This window comes from Delphinapterus leucas, chromosome 4 (assembly GCF_059928025.1).
Source record: "Delphinapterus leucas isolate spDelLeu-1000000601 "Yukka" chromosome 4, BTC_Dleu_Yukka2, whole genome shotgun sequence".
NCBI lineage: Eukaryota > Metazoa > Chordata > Mammalia > Artiodactyla > Monodontidae > Delphinapterus > Delphinapterus leucas.
The window spans coordinates 25,205,392-25,221,675 of NC_143132.1; positions in this window are offsets into that span (position 1 = coordinate 25,205,392).

Here is a 16,284-nt window from a genome sequence, read left to right on the forward strand (position 1 = left end):
ACTCAACATTGCCCTCAAAACTCTCAGGAGTGCTGAAAAATAATTTCATTCACAGAATAACAACTAATAGACCAAATAAGAACTAGCATGCAGAATGATTTAAAGTACAAAGCAAAGTTCCAACTCATTCTGGGCTGGTGGGTTAAAGATAAAGGCATGAGCCTTGAAGCACAAGCATGATGATATCCAAAGGTGAGGCTCATAAAAATCATTACTGATACTGCTAAGAGTATGTACAAAGGCAAAAGGTAGAAGAAAAATTGTCCAGGAATGGGACATGAACAGAAAGAGGCTAATATTTTAGAACATGGCAGATGATAAGCCTGAAAAAATAGAAAGGACCAACACATGAAGTTTTTGGATGAAATATTATAGGCTTTAAAGTTAATTGTGAAAGCATTATGGAACTTTGGATACATTAATGTAAGAAAGTAAACTGTATTATTATGCTAAAGAGACTACTCTGTCAGCAGTATGGTATTTAAGGAGATTCAAAGATGGAGAAAACATTCACATGTGTCCCCGACAAAAAATAACATGGTCTTCAAAAGAAAACAGAATAATTACAGATTTTTAAATAATTTTAAAAATAAATTTCAAAAACAAAATCAGTAGCACCTAGTGCCAATTTAAATGTGGGACAAGAGAGAAGATAAAGTGAAGGATGATTTCAAGTTTCTGGCTTACTTGATAAATTTAAATATATTTGTCTCTCACTTATTCCCTTTGGCTATCCTGCCCGCACTCTGGTTATGACATAGTCCCACATAAGAATTCACTGTGAAGTATGCAACTTGATGGACTAGAAGGATTGGGACCTAGAAGTCTTTAAAAGTTACAATTTTCAACCAAATGGATGCAGCATATTCTGTGATCCACAAGTCATCAGCATGTTATTGATCTTGCCGGTATCTAAACCTATGTGCTTTCAATAAGCATAGAGTGAAATATTCTAGGGTTGCATTCCTGGTGATAAAAATTTTAATTGTTAACACATATTGTGTATTTATTGTTTGCTGCACATTTTTCTAAACTCCTTACATATATTAACATACTTAATCCGCTGTACTCCTTACTAGGTAAGTACTATTATTATCTCCACTTGACTCATGAGACAACTAAACCAGAATGAAACTACAAAAATTCTCCCAAGAGCACAGCACTGCTACCAAGATTCAAACCTATACAACCAGGCTTCAGAGTTCTTTCTCTACTCTGCATACTGAGTCCCTTTGCTTCACTTGTGTATTTTCTTGTCAAAGAGAATTTTAATCAGTAGAATTTATAAATTCATGGCTGTGAAGATGGTAAGGAACTTCATGACTCTTGACAGCAACAGCTTTAAATTTCTTTTTATTTCCAGTTTATTAGTGAAAATGTTGTTGTTCAGTAAATAAACATAGGTTAAGTATATTCATATGCCTTGAAGCTGAATACATCATTCACACTGAAAGTGATGAGAAAAGGTGGCTTGTGTTCAAAGAAATACATTTGTACAAATTGGAAAAGTCAATAAATGCTAGGTGTTACAAAACTATCCAAATGTAAGTGAAGTTCGCACCATGGAAAGTCATTTTCCAGCAGGTGACAAAGTGGTTTTGCTATGCTATATTTGTGTAGAATCAAAATCCAGTAGCAACTGACAACCCTAGGGAGACTTGACTATATCTTTTTTATTGTAACAGGGATATCCTAAATTGTATGTACTTCATCTAAATTGAGGTGAATTCCTGCAGACTTGATGCAGTAATCTTAGAATGCTTGCAGATTTATTCCAATTATATTTAAGTTCTTTTGTGGGAAGATGTCTTAGAAAATATAGGGAAGCACCTTGTTGGGAAATGGGACATTTGTCTGATGGGTCTTTAGAAATTTTATTTTTTTAACTTATATTTTTGAGAATAGCCCTCAAAATGTTTTCTGGGTATTCTGTCTGAATTTTCAATCTTCAGAAATCAGTTATCCTTCAGTTTTCAGTAGTACTTCCACAGAAAGAAAATGTTAATATATCACTAGGAACAGCTTTCAGATCAGTGTTAACAAGTGCTTCTCTCTCACTTCTCAGTAAAAATGATGCAGACTTCTTAAGTGATCTCATTCCATTACTTGAAAAGAGATAAGTTTTAATCCAATCCTGAGAGGAATGGAAATATTGGTGTGATGCAAAAGATAGAAACAGTGGAGAAGTGAGATAGCCACTAAAAAAAGCTGCCTAACAGGGACATTTGTGTTTGCCATGTACCTAGCACTCCGAAGTCAGTTTCTTAATTAATTCAGCAACATGTGGCAATTCTGTCTCTAAGAAGTCTGATTCTGAATTTTTTTCTGACAAAATAAACCCAGAGGTTTGCTTAACTGTTCTTGAAGAAAAACGTGGTTTGAGGAATCATTGCACTCAAGTAGATTTGAGAAATTCTAGGCTGGAACTATCAGTGACAGTCAATTTTACTTAGCATGCTTTGCAGATGACTGGCTTAGTAAATAAAATCTCAATTTTATTTTGTTTATAACTTCTTGAAAGTTATTTGAGATCTGTGACTCACAGTTTTATGGAAACTTCCTTAACAAATATTAAATGTTTTTAATAGGAAATTTTGCCATTTTTGAGGTCTCTATAGAGTATGAGGGCTTCCAGCTTCAAAATGTAATTACCTTCTTGCTTTCTATAACAGATATGCATTTTATTTTTACTTCAGTAGTGACAATTGAATAAAAAACATTAAAAATGGTTTATTTTTTTCATAGGATACAACTGTGCATTTAAATCACAGCAAGTAAATTTGATTTACATTTTGCCAGACCAAAAAATGTTCTTTGAAGACTCTGCCTTTCTCCAGCTCGCAATTCAGATGCATGTGTTTTGGTTTTCAAGAACCTTGCCTATCAAAAAAATGCTGCTACTTCAGAACCAGACAGAGATAATAGAGAAGTCAATGTTAGCAGGTGTTTTTAGAGTCACTGTAGGAAAATCTGGACTCCAAATATGACATTTTATGTTAAATAATATTTCATCAAAACCAAAATTAAAAGAACTATTCAGACATTCTTTTTGTAAGAAGGTCTCACTTTCTTACAAAATAAAATAATATTGTTTATGTTTAATTAAAATAAAGTTACTTTATTCATTCAATCAAGAGACATTTATTAAGCACTCCCTATTTATTATGAAAGGCTGTGTCCTAGAATAAATATAATAATAATAAAATAAACGCATTTCTATTGTACAATGGTGAAGTAAAAAAGATTTTTTAAAATATACAAAATAGTTACAATACAAAGAATATTGTAAGTGCCATTACAGAAGTACTAAAAGTTCCATGAATGTCTCAGGAAGGAAGAATCACTCTTGCAGCCTTTCCAAAGGTAAGATATTACACTGAATCTGCCCTTGAAGATTCAGGGAATGGCATCTCAGACCAAGTTAATAAATTAAAATAGAGTCTTACATACCAGAAAAGGAATGGTATAGGAATGATTTAAACTCTGCTTGTTTATCCCATAGGGTGTCTGTTCATCTCATAAGAATGTGAATTTCAGACTGCCAGAAACAGTATGAGGAAGTTGGATTTGATAAAAAAATGAAAAAACACTGTATGTATCTATATATGTATGTATATTATGTATATATTGTGTGGTGAAGAGATTTGATAAAGGTTACAATATTAAAGAGATTTAATTTGGTAAATAACTTTAGTAAATTTGATGAGATGAAATAGATGGGAACATATTAAGGAAGCTGTTACATAATAATGGTAATAATATTATGACCTAACTAAAAAATAACAATGGAATTGAAAAAGAAAAAAAAGAGAGATAGGAGAGGCATAATGGGCATAGAACGACATAAGGATAAAGTATATGTTTGATGAAGAAGCAATGATCAGGTATTACTCAAAGATTAATTATTTTTTAATTCTGCATTCAATCATCTATCACTTTTTTAAAAATATAAAACTTTTAAGTATATGACTATGTCACAAAAATAAACCCATATGCATGATACGGCTAAGTCTATTGCTAGCTACAGGACAGCCTTATTTGATATCTTTCTTCCCCAATATTGGCATTCACTAGAGTTTTGGTTAAATTATTACAATTAGATTGTACATATTTATATCACTACTAGAGCAAAATAGAAAAAATCCTCCTCTGTAAATTAGTCATGTCCATTGTTTGCAGTTTATAAATCATCAGTAATGAAACTGTATGGAAACGGTTAACCTTCTCCAAGTCAGCAATGGTATTTGAATCAGAAAATTGACATCACTTTATTAGTAGGGTCAAGGGCTGCTATACTAGCAAATTTAACATGTATATTCAAGCAGTAGATGTCAATAGTGTAAAAAGAAAATAATTGACCCAACTGTCCTCCTTTACAAATGAGATATCTGCTAGTATTTATTTTTTAACTACCATTCTTTGGTGGTTTTATTTGGCAAAATCAATGACCTAAGTTCTGACCTTCCAATTCAGATACACTGGGGGGATGAAAGCCAAAGACATATGATAGTTTCTAGACATATTAAATTCAGTTTCACCTTGAATTAACAGGGGATGGTGGACATTAACCAGTATGTGACCCTGAGTTAATGATTTGATCACCTATTTTGTGCTTTATGAAAATATATTAAGGGACAACTGGAATGCCTTATCAACTTCTGAGCAAATAAAGAGAAGATTCTTAGGAAAGAGTAACTCAACCTAGTGTTGAAAAGCAATTTGAGGTTAATTGCTCTATCTTGAGGCAGAATTACTAGTTCTTCAGTCTCCAGGGCAGAAGTTGAACCTTAGTGGAGAAGGAATATTACTCCAGGAGGAAGTATAATGACTCTACTTGGTGAGTCTGTGATTGCAGGAGCAATGATCTGTTAAATGACACATAATCCTCCAGAGAGGAACTACCTCATCCAGAACTCAGTAATGAAAGTTAGATCAGGGACAGAATCATCTAAGTGCCCTCCCCTGCTAACACTTCTAATGTTCAGGGAAACTGTAGAAACAGGTGGTCTTCACTCTGAAGAACTTTATATAATGAATGAACCACACCCACCACAAAGTACATGCAATGGGCTTAGTGGAGAAACACTAAGAGGTTTCTCTGGAATAATAGAGGACTCTCTGGAGTCGTATATATGACTCATCATCTAGTGGGAGCAGAAATCAATGACATTTGGGATACATGTGAGATATTGTATAACTGCGTGTTATATAATATTTAAGAAATTTCATTTTGATACTCTGCTTTTAATATGTACAAGTTGAAGTATTGTTTAAAGTTATTTCTATGTATCAAAGAATGATTTTCTCAGATTCTCTGGGCCAAAGATGTGTGATACCTTATTAATGTTTCTTCAGCACAATGTAATCTATGCTGCCAAATGATTAGATAAATGGTTGAATTCCCTATACAATGACACCATTCACCATTTACCAACATATCAATCATGGCATGAAATGATGTATTATGACATCACACACCTTTGATGACACTACCAACTTTTGATCATCTTATAGCTAAATGAATAGAACTCACCATTAGATGATAAAATGAAGGGACTGCCTTTAGGCAGTAGTTTTACTCATACAGAGAAAATTATTTAATTTTCTTTTTCAAATGAACTATTTTGCCTATTTTGATCTTTACTAGCCTTGATAAGAAATATATATTATATATATTTATAAGATATATTGAGTTAAATGTACTTTAGTCTTTTAACATAATTTAAATTTTGTACTACATAATTTTAAAATAAATACTTCAACTACTTTATCTTAATTTTATTTTTGTGAGAAATTTGTATTTTATAATAAAATTCCATATTTACTTTATTGTTTAAACATTCTTCCTGTTTTTCATGTAGTTGTAATTTTTTTCTACTGACACTCACTTTCCTGAATGTTTTTTGAATATTTTACTGATATTTTCAACTTCTTAGCTAACTATATTTATTTTTGGTATTCATTATTTCATTGTTTTGTTTTACTTTTTATTTAGTGACTTCATCCTTTTAAACATACTTCTAAATATTGCTCATATACTTTACTTTGTATTCTAAAGAAAAAACAATTATTAGAAATTTGCTACCCTAGGCTACTTTGATAGTTTCAACATTTCTCAAATTTGTTTTGAGTAATAAACATTCAAAAGTATACTAAAAAACTGATATTTGGGGAAAAATTATATGGTCTAACAAGGCAAGTTTTCCCTTAAAGATAGTTAAAAGATCCCTTTACTATAGTTTCAAGAAAGTTTCATTTGCTGATTTGTACTGTGAATTTTTAAGAGAATATAGATTATGCAGTGTTCCACAAAATATTTGACTGAGGTACTCTGTTTTTATAGTCTCTTGTAGAATGAGTAGTCACTGAACACACTTTGTAAAATAATACATAATTGGAGTAGAAATCGTTTTTTAAAGGTATAGGCTAATTAAGTGCCATAGTTATTATACTTGACTATTCTTTGCAGTTGGTTTTTATAATCTCACTTTTATCATTTTCTCTACACGATTGTTCAATACTCATTTATTGTTTTATCCTTTCCTGGCAACTGAGTATCGAGAGATGAAAAAAGTTTTTACCTCAATAAAATCAGCAGGAATTATGCACTATATTACTTACAATTTTGAGTGATTTTGAGACATTTTTTGAGTAATATTTTTAGTAATTTTTTGAGTAAATACATTTGATCACTCATATGAGCCAGACACTGTAATAGCCGCTGGTAAAAAAAAAAAACTAAATGCAAAAGTAGACATGACTTTTGAACTCATGGGAAGATAGATAACAATCAATGAATCATTCAAGTAAACCAAAAATATTCTAATCTGAGAAGTGCTATTAAAAAGTGATGGGACAAGGAGAGAAGGGAAATTTCATTGCTCTCTGAGAGCTTGTAATTGAAATTTTTGAGTTAAGTTATTATTAACTAGAGAGCAAAATGAAGAATAGCCTTAAAAAGGTGCAGGGGAATACTGGAAATATATTTAAGGATACGTTCTAGACAGCATGTTTTTAGGCTTTACGGTAGGAAGAAACATGACATAATAGAAGAACAAATTTAAAAGTTAGGCAGGTAAAAAGAGCTGCGGAGGGTAAAATAAAGCTTGTTAAAATAGTTCTCAGAGTATGGGGGACATTGTAGGTATGTTAGGGACTTTTATATATGTATACTAATATGATAAGCTACTCCAGATGTCTGGTTTACGTAACTGTTTGAATGATGGTGGTGTTACTCCTGAGTTTGGGAACACTGGTACCTTTTTCAAAGCCCCACCAGGAACACTTGCCTTGGGTAACAGCCCGCAGAGTCACAAATAAACATTAAGTTCCTGATATGACTCTCCTAATGGCCCTGGTAATAAGCACTCTCCCCCTCCCACCAGGGTCTTCACTTTTGGTGCCCCTTAGATAAGACCCCTATGAAGCTTACCAAAACCCTGCTCTTTCTGGTTTGAATTGACCAATCTGGCCTCCAGGACCTGTGACTAATAAACTTCTCTATCTCACTTTCTCTTGTAGTCTTTTATTGAACCCTGGCTCACCATCCAACTCCTTAACAATTTAGTAAAGTCACAACATACAAATAAGAGATAGCATAGCAAGCCTGAGACTGCTTTTTCTTCGAAAGGTCTGCTTGCAGTGTTGCCCCTTAGATAGCATTTGAGAACTTGAATTTAGGAAGCGTTTCCTCTATTTCCTAACTGTACAAACCATGTTGTTTTTGCCAAGTCCCTGCTTTCATTCTGGGAGTCTGAAAAGTTGGTACACTTTAGGCAGAGGGTGCCAACATGACCAGCTCTCAGTAAAAATTTGGGGCCTTGAGTTTTAAAAGAGCTTTCCTGATAGACAACACTTCACAGATATTGTTACAACTTGATGCTGGAGGACTTAAAGCTCATCCTGTATGACTCTTGGAAACTTGTACCTGGTTTCCTCTAAATTTCACCCCTTGAAACTTTTTGCTTGGTTGACTTTACTTTGTATCATTTTGCTGTAATAAATCTTAGCCATGGGTATGATTACATGCTGAGTCCTATGAATCACTGAACTTAGGGGTAGTCTTGGGAAACCCGTCACACCACTTTTTTTAAAATAAAACTCCTTTTACTTGAAAGAGTTACAAATTATGATAATAAATCAGGTGATCCCATCACTTTGAGGAAAACAACTGATAGCATTTGTTGCTAATAATAAAATTTCAACTCTCAAGTGATAAACTGAACTTTGGAAAATTTGTATACACTATTGAGAATTTGAAAATGTCCTATACTTAAATACTTCTCTGATCATATTTTTGTTGAAATGAACAAATGTTAACATGTTTCTTATATTGTATAATAAAATGTACAATATTATACCAACATTTAGGAGATCTGCATAACTCAAGGAACCAATATTTTCAAAGTGACCAATGCATAATGTCAACAAATTAATGAACAGGTAAAAGATTCAAAGCACAAGAAGCCCCAGTGGATTATACTGTTAGAAAATAAAAGTTTATTGATATGGTTTTATATTCTATGTTGCAAATAACCACTAAGAAATACCACTTGTTGAGTTTTCGTGTTATACCAAAGAATATCCACAAATATCTGGAAATGATATAAGAAAACCAAAACTTTTCAAACTACATACTTGCATAGATGATATCATATGTGATATCCTAGCAAGAGTAATGTATAAACATATATGAGAATCCAAGTTGTCTTCTACTAAACAGATAAGAAAAGTGAAAAAGCAAGGCCTATCTTTTCACTAATGTTTTGTCTTTGCAAATATTGTTATTTTTCATAAAAAATATCTCACCATGTTAATATTTAATAAGATTTTTATGTTAGGATTAATTAATAAATATTTTACAAATCTTTTCATTATACCTTCTAATGCAGCATATACCAATAGATAGAATTGACATTAAAAAAAAAAAAGCTCTTTGGAGTGCTTAATAACTTTTAAGAGTCCTGAGATCAAAAAAATTGAGAATCATTGGTGAAAAAGAATGCAAAAACTGGTGCCTTGGAGGACATTTAGGGGATTACTGTAATATTCCCAATGGTGATAACAGAGGAATTTAAATGAGGCAGTCATGATAAGCAAGGAAAGCAAAAACATGATTTAGAACATCTCATAAAAAAAAAAAAACAACAACCAGGAAGACTGATTCCATGTCTGGGTGGAAAAAGAGGGAAAGGCTGAATGAAGTCAAGTTTGTGAGTCCGTCTCTGCTGTGATAAAGTGAATGGCATTAGCCTGGTTAGTCAACAAAGGAAAAGAGACAAGTTTAAGGGTAAAACAGGGAGGTGTTAATAGATAAGAAAATTTATGAAAGTTGCTGTACACCCCTTCTAAATATTTATCAGCACAGAACAAGTTTAATTTTGTCATTGTTCTCTATTTCAAAGACAAGATTTTTTGATAAAGCTGTCAGTCATTAAATTGTGGAATAATATTAGATAAATTATTGCAGAGGAAAGCACAAAGAATGAATAAAATGTTTATATATGACTATATTACTTATTACTCTAGAGCCTAGACTTCAACACAGTTCAAGTCATACATTTAATTCCCTTTTGGTAAATATTCCTCTCATTTATTTATATTGGCATATTTTTGTTGCTGTTGTTATTTTTATTTTTTATTATATTTTTTGGGGGTACGTGGGCCTTTCACTGTTATGGCCTCTTTCATTGCGGAACACAGGCTCCGGACGCGCAGGCTCAGTGGCCATGACTCATGGGCCCAGCCACTCCACGGCACGTGGGATCTTCCCGGACCGGGGCACGAACCCGTGTCCCCTGCATCGGCAGGCGGACTCTCAACCACTGCGCCACCAGGGAAGCCCGCTGTTGTTATTTTTAGAACACTGGTAGTATGTTGTCACTGGAACACTGTTGATTATGATTAATTATCATTTATAGCATTTTTATACAAAGGCATTTCTACAACATGACAGTGATAAGGTTTTCTCTATCTGTTGGAATGCAAGATTTTCTCACAGTCTGGTTTTATGATTTAGGCTGACATGCTTGAAAATTATTTGTGCATAAAATAAAAGTGAGCACATTTGGGCAATGTTTGGGGCATCTGTGGTCAGAGATAATCTCTTTTAAGGAATGCCATGAATCAGAGATTTCTTATTTTTTTTTTAATTAAAAAATACTTTATAAAAAAAAGTCAAGATACTCAGAACCTGTGAAGCACAGAAGGAAAAGTTGGCTGGTGCAGGAAGACAACACTGGAGAAGAAATAATATGTCTGAAGGAAGATAATTAAAGTACAATCTAGAGAAAGTACAATTGATGAAGACGTCCATTTGAGGAAAGCAATAGGACAAGAGGACATAGCTAAAGGCTTTACACCAGAACACATGATCCAAGTAAATAAGCTGTCCTCAAATGACTAGAACAAAGTAACAAACAGGTATGATCTGGTTGTGTTGTTTTGTCAAGGTCATTTACTCAATGAATTCATTGAGTTTCTATATTTATGAAGCACTACGGTCAGTATTTTATTTTATTATTTTTTTTAATACAGCAAGTTCTTATTAGTCATCCATTTTATACACATCAGTGTATACCTGTCAATACCAATCTCCCAATTCATCACACCACCACCACCACCACCACCAATTTCCCCCCTTGGTGTCCATACCTTTGTTCTCTACATCTGTGTCTCAATTTCTGCCCTGCAAACCGGTTCATCTATACCATTTTTCTAGGTTCCACATACATGCATTAATATGTGATATTTGTTTTTCTCTTTCTAACTTACTTCACTCTGTATGACAGTCTCTAGATTCATCCATGTCTCTACAAATGACCCAATTTAATCCATTTTTATGGCTGAGTAGTATTCCATTGTATATATGTACCACATCTTCTTTATCCATTCATCTGTCGATGGGCGTTTAGGTTGTTTCCATGACCTGGCTATTGTAAATAGTGCTGCAATGAACATTGGGGTGCATGTGTCTTTTTGAATTATGGCTTTCTTTGGGTATATGCCCAGTAGTGGGATTGCTGGGTCATATGGTAATTCTATTTTTAGTTTTTTAAGGAACCTCCATACTGTTCTCTATAGTGACTGTATCAATTTACATTGCCACCAACAGTGCAAGAGGGTTCCCTTTTCTCCACACCCTCTCCAGCATTTGTTGTTTGTAGATTTTCTGATGATGCCCATTCTAACTGGTGTGAGGTGATACCTCATTGCAGTTTTGATTTGCATTTCTCTAATAATTAGTGATGTTGAGCAGCTTAAGGTCCACATTCCTTGAGTTTATATATGAAGCTGGAGAAGACTTTGAAAAGGCAAATGTTACTTTGCTTAACACATAATATGTAGCTCCCAATGCATTATAAGGAAACCATAGATATTTTCTTTATCTCCTCATCAATCTTATCACCTCAGTTGATGCTTAAAATGAAAAGAAATGGGAGGGAGTAAGTTGCTAGGTATCTGAAAGATCAATAAATTAAAATAAACTGCTTTAATATTCACTTTATGGATACCATTAGCATTCATATCATTATGCAGTAAAACTGTCATCTTAAACACTGTATCTTTAGAATAATAATTAAAATCTAATATAGTAAGAATTCAATATGCATGCTTCTAATGCCTGGATAATGTAATGTAGTGGATCATGCAACATTATTACAGATTATTATTTCAATTTAAAGTAATTAGACTATTAAAACAATGATTTAATGTGTATATAGACTTACACACACACGTATACATACTTAATTTTTTTTTCTGTTTGAAATGCTATTTTTCATACCTGTATTCTATGGATAAAATCTGAAGTCATTAAAATCACATACACACTTTAAGACACTAATATAGTGATAATACATTTATTTAAATTGCATAGTTACAGACTTCTCATCAATTTCTTAAATATACACTAGTGTGAAAAACAAAACAAAAAAAATAAAAAACACATCAAATTCCATGTCAAAACCAAGGTCTATCAAATCAGGGAAGTGGTGAGTTTTCTCTTTGGAAACAAACTTCTGATATTATAAAAATTGCCAATGTGTGACCACCATCAGAATCCTAGAATTGCTTATTATTAAATAATTGAGAAAATACTAAACATAATTACATACATTTGTCTTTAATTCAAAATAAACTTGAGCTTCTATGGCAATATTTATTAGCTTTACTCTGAGAAAATTAAATAATTTAGAGTCCTTAGTGACTATAAATGGACAATTTTTACAAATTGCTTATGATTCTTTGATGCAAATTTACAGAAACAAATTAATTTAGGGAAAAAAATAAACAATATTTTTCTTAGACAACCTAATGAAAGTGTGAATAACCAAAATGCAGAGCACAAAAATGAAATAGGCTTATGAACAACTGGACCAGGGTCTGCAATACAACCAGGACTCTCTACTATACTATTTTGCTTTCAATACACTGGCTTCATCGTTCTTCCACTTTAAAATGGCTTTCTCTAAACAGTAGGAAATGCAACCACTGAAACCTCCACTGTTTTTACGACTTAACAACTTTCATCAACATCAAGCAATTGTCTTTCTTCTAGAGTAATATTTTGAAAAGGTCCAGGCAAAACTTGATTGAGGAAGTATAGCCAATTGTCTACCTTTGGACAAATCAAATGCAGTGTACTCTTACTAGCCTAGTTTGGATCCTGGATTAATGGGCCCTTTTCTCATATATTACGGATATTTCCCCAGAGGCAGGAACACTTGGGGTCCACTTATTTGAGTTAGAGGTTATTGTAGAGAAAAGGAAAATAATTTGTGTCTTGAAGCCACCACAATAGATCTGCTTTATTTTCCTGATGTTTCACAGACCTGGGGCAAAATTACATTGGCACTAGTAGTCACAAACCAATATTTCTCTTGCTTCATTATTATCTGTACTTAGAAGTTCTTATCATCTTAAAATATAACCTTAATATTTCTCTGAAATACAAAAATCTAACTCAAGTGCATCCCATGGGCTAGTTTTTCTTAACCAGCATTCAAATAAAATCCATAGTATCTTCTTCTGCTGCTCAAATTCCCTATGATGAAATCACATTTTTATGACAATATCCAAAGCAGTAGTTATGCCATTTCTTCCTGTTGAAAACCTCCCTGCCCACTGGAAGAATAATCACAGCTGCCGAAGTCTTTTACCAATATTGCTGAGACTTTCCACACTCTGTGTAAAGGTTACAATATGACCTCAAGATGTCACATCTTCCCTCTTAAGCAAAGCTGCTTGCACCAAAGGTGGTGAAGCCACTTATTCTCAATATCTAATGCCATAGAGGCAAGAATTAGTAGAGCACTAGAGGAACTTTTTGTTTTCTCTTAGGTAGAGAAAGAGACACAGTAAACCAGGAAAGTATTAGGGAGGCAAGTGTAGAAGAGCAGAGCCAGTCAGTCTGATCCTTTCTTGACAAGAGCAGAGCAGTTCTTCCTTTATCCCAGGATAAAATGAAAGAACAACTCACTAAACAAAATATAGACATTGTAATTGAGAGCAACTGAGGCTGTGAAATAGAACTTGGAACACCAGAATGAACCATAATTTTGGCATTTGTCTGGATGAAGAGAAAGGTACCACCCTCAGCTGCCACTGTCACTTACTCATTAAAATGGAGTAATATGGTGTGTCTGAATATATACAGATCTCACTCAGCCCTCCCCAGTCAAATGATCCATCTGCAGAAGGAAAACAAAAACAAAATCGAATGGGGCAAGAAACCTGAAATAACTGCCTATACTAAAATCTATAACTTCATCTATAAATATGATTGAACATACAGAGAGCACTGACATCTTAGAAAAAGCAACAATACCAAAAGTCGGACGTGAATAATAAAGATATTAGAAAAGTAGTAAATTTAGAGACTAAAAGGGAACTTAAATTAATTAGAAATTTTTTTAAAAAATGCTGGGGGCAAAAGCTCAATTAAGGCAACAGCAGGACTCAAGGAATCTTCCAGAATGTAAAGCAAATATTGAAAGAGGTGATAAATAAATTATATTTTAAGAGAAAGGGAGGTTAATCCAAGAACTTCAACATGAGTTTCTCTTTAAAGAAACTGAGAAAAAAAATGGAAGATAATTAATAACAATATGAGTAACTAAAGTGTTCTTGATCTCTCAAGAAGATATTAGTTTTCAGGTTGAAAGGTCCCAAAAAGTACCATACAGCATTGGAAAAATGATTTAACACCCATAAACATTATTGTGAAAATTTGAAACAAGGATAAAGATAATACTAATAAATAATGATAGAAATAATAATAATACAGGTGATGGATAATGGAACAATAATCTGATTGACATCATCATCTTTATCCAAAGATAAGATGTCAGGAGAAAATTGTCATTAATTTATGTTACATAGTAAAATGATTTTAACTCTACAATTTTATATCCACTGCAAGTATTAATCAGGACTAAATTTTAAATTAACGTGTTTTCTGAAATGAAAGTTTAAGAAATCTATAAATTCAAGAAAATCCCAATCAAAAAATAAACAGACTTCTTGTAGACATCATCAAACCAATTCCAAAATTCATATGGAAATGCAAAGTTGAAGAACTTACACTACATAGTGCCAAAGCTTTCTACAAAGCTAGAGTGAGCAAGAAAACATGATACTGGCCTAAATTTGGGCAAATAGATCAATGGCACAGAATACAGCAGAAACAGAATCAATACATATATGGTAAAGATCTTCAAGAAAGGTGCTAGTGGGAATGTAAAATGGTACAACCACTTTGGAAAATAGAGAAGTTTTTGTTGTTGCTGTTTTAAGAAATTAAGTATCAAAGCATTATATGACCCAATCATTCCACTCCTAGGTATTTACTCAAAAGAAATGAAAGCACATATCCATAGAGGAACTTGTAAATTAATGCGTTTTGGAGCTTCATTTATAAGCTAAAAACTGAAAACAACCAAACTGTGCAACAAGAGATGAATAAATAAACAAAGGTCGTATATCTACTGAGTCCTACTCAGCAAGAAAAAGGAATAAAACCTAGAACAATTATGTTGATTGAAATGTCAGATATTTTTTAAAAAGTACAAACTGCATGATTCTATTTATACAAAATTTTAGAAGATGCAAATGAATGCATAGTGACAGAGACCAATGTTGCCACACAGGCAGGTTGAAGAGGGGAGGCGGCGGGGTTGGGGGGTGGAGGGTGGAGATGTGAGGGCAGGGCGGTATTACAAAAGGAATGGTACAAGGACACTTTGGGAGGTGAGAGATATGCTCATTATCTTGACTGTGGTGATGACCTCACAAGTGTTACATGTGCTAAAACCTAACTATTATACACTTTAAATAAGTGTAGTTTAAAAAAGCTGTATTAATAAAAAGGACAATTCCAAGCATCAGCAAGGATTTGTAGGAAGCAGAGTTCTCTTGTATTGCTGGTAGTTATGTAAAATGATTTGCAAATAAGAGGCAATCGCTATCTATGGTGTGTGATGGTGAAACCAACACAACTAGCAAAAAAATTACATTTAAAGACAATTTACCTTTTCTAGTAGATTGTTATTGAAGAATAAAATGTAACTTCCATAATGGCAAAGACTAAGAAGATTTCAGCATTCTTGCAACACATTCATGATGTGTAAAATAGTTTTATAGGGAAAGAGAGACAGAAATAGAGAATGAGAAAATAAGGGAGGGAAGGGAGGAGAGGAGGATATTAAGGCAGGAGGTGGAAGGTATGGGGAGCAGAAAAACGGCATAAGAAAATAGGAGTTAACAGTATCTCTGGGATTAAGGGAAATGGGTTACTTGCCATTATATCAACACCCACTCAACACTGATCTCTCCCTCTAGAAACATCCTTATGGCATATTTAACCTACTCAGAGGAGTTCTTTCATTCCCCAGGCTTGATTCTGCTTTATTCCTACACATTTTACTTAACTTAATTTTAACCTTTGTTTAAAGGCAGTTTTCAGACTTGTAGAACAGAAACATCATGTAATATTCCCTGGGATGATACCACAATAAAGCCAAATTACATTCTAGAGACAGGAGTGGTTTGAAATATCCCAGGGAAATCCAGGATCACAGGGAAATCAACAGTGATGGGCTTCAGAGCCAGCAAGGGAAAGATGAAGTCATGAATAAAAGCAAGTTTGGAGCTTTTTCGCTCCTTTCATCTCCTCCCCTCCAATTTCTGAAAACGGAAACATCTATACCTGTTCATTTACGCTGCCTGTGGAGCTCTAATGACTACTCTGCTAAGAAACCTAGTGAGCTGGAGGTGGAAAATAAT